The sequence below is a fragment of the Austrofundulus limnaeus genome, unplaced genomic scaffold (assembly GCF_001266775.1).
Source record: "Austrofundulus limnaeus strain Quisiro unplaced genomic scaffold, Austrofundulus_limnaeus-1.0 Scaffold3186, whole genome shotgun sequence".
Taxonomy (NCBI): domain Eukaryota; kingdom Metazoa; phylum Chordata; class Actinopteri; order Cyprinodontiformes; family Rivulidae; genus Austrofundulus; species Austrofundulus limnaeus.
Genome location: NW_013955588.1, coordinates 9,272 through 9,833, shown reverse-complemented (window position 1 = coordinate 9,833; position 562 = coordinate 9,272).

The following is a 562-nucleotide window of genomic DNA, read 5'->3' as shown; positions in this document are numbered from 1 at the left end:
CATTAATGGAAACTTTCCAAAATTCATCATCAAATGAACATCTGCAAACTGGTCATGATCCATTTATAAATAAAATAGCAACTAAATTTTCTTTTTAAAGTAGTTTTAAAACCAGTATTTTTACGTTTACTTGAGTAAAAATCTTGCGTTGATACATCTACTTCCAAAAGTTTTTTTTAAAACTCTAGCAGTTATAATTCTACTTAAATAAAGGATGTGAAACTTTTGACATGTCTGGACCCAGTTAACTGGGTCAACTTCAGGTGAATGACGTCGAGCTTGTGTGATGAAAAGTGCAGCGACTGTCTCGTACAGGGCATGAAGCAGGGGATTCTGCAGTCCTTCAGCCTCTCCACGCTGAAAACTGAAATATATTTTTGAGTGCAGCTTTGAAAGATGCTGAAACATCATAAATATTCAAATATTTTATTAAATATTATTTTTCTCATTTGGCTCTACAGCCAAAGTTCCACCTCACCAAAGAAACAAGCTGACTCCAAATTTAGGTGATCTCATTGATGGTGATGGCAACGTCCACTACCATTTTGGCTCGTTCTCCCAT